The sequence below is a fragment of the Notolepis coatsorum genome, assembly GCF_963971535.1.
Source record: "Notolepis coatsorum genome assembly, chromosome: 1".
NCBI classification, from domain to species: domain Eukaryota; kingdom Metazoa; phylum Chordata; class Actinopteri; order Aulopiformes; family Paralepididae; genus Notolepis; species Notolepis coatsorum.
In genome coordinates, this window is record NC_140165.1 from 31,266,440 (window position 1) to 31,267,745 (window position 1,306).

Genomic DNA, 1,306 nt, shown 5'->3' on the forward strand with positions numbered 1-1,306 from the left:
CTCATAGAGTGTATTACTACATACTTATTTAATTGTACTGTGATTGTACTCTAAGTTGCAGTGGGAAACATTGCATTTGTTCCGCTAGAAAGTATTGGTCAGGGTTCCTGCAGGGTCTTAAATGTAATAATTAGCATTAACACTTTCATTGCCAACGACACTATATGTCGTTTGTTCATGCCGACCGTTTATTGCCAACGACGCCATATAGCGTTTTTTTTATTATTAGCGATTTGAATTCATATTTCATCAATCTAGTATCACGTCACTGCTGCAACCTCTCTGAGCTCCATTGGGAAAATACCGCCCCTATCGTCTATCCCTGTATAACTGCACCCCATTGGATTAGAGTGACTAGGATTAGAGTGACTAGGATTAGAGTGACTGTTGGTGAAAACGATTCATAAATAGGCAGAAAAATTACAACGTTTTTTGTGTATTCCAGAATATTCCAGTAAATGCAGTTTATCACGGAATCTTTATATTTTCCTGAAACTTTCAAGAAAACTTTTCAAAATGCTATAAAACTGAAATGAACCGATTTAAAAATAAAAATAAAAAAATCTGTTTCGACAATGTTGACTGCAAACAAGTCATTGATAAGCGACGGGCAGATTAGACACATAGCCATAATTTAAGACATAGATTATGCGTTCACAATGCTATCATTGAAGTGGGTGCTGGCATTCAACCATGTTTTACCATGTTAACCAGTGGCATCCAAAGTGTTAAAGGAACATTTTACTTTAGTATAACTTTTTATGAGTCAAAGGTACTTGCCTTTTTGAGCTAATGTTGTCATTTTCAAATGATCGGTAAAGGAACTTTCTCACTCGAGTAGAAGGAAGGGTCATCATATCACTGTGTAGCGTGTGAACGCACATTGGTGTTAAGTGTGGAAACTTTCAGTACGGCACATTGAGTTCAATGGGACCAGCATCTCCTCGTTTATGGCCTGTCACTGAAACAAGTTATTACCTCGGATGTCAGAATCATGGGCAATTTGCATTGTTAACTAGCTAACATATATTTCCTCAGATAGATTGTATATTTTGCTTCTCCATGCATCTCCTATGAATTGAAAATGGCGGACGTCTTTCTCTGGTCTGCATCCCCTTAACAATTGTGTGTATTGAGCCGTACTGTATTGTACCCAGTGAAGAGTTTGTCCCAATTAGAAATTAGGGGTGCACCGATGTATCGGTCGGGTATCGGTATCGGCCGATAAGTGCCTTGTTGACTGCAATCGGCCTATCGGCCGATAAGCTCGAATGTGCCAATGGCAGTAGCCGATAAATTCAGTCGC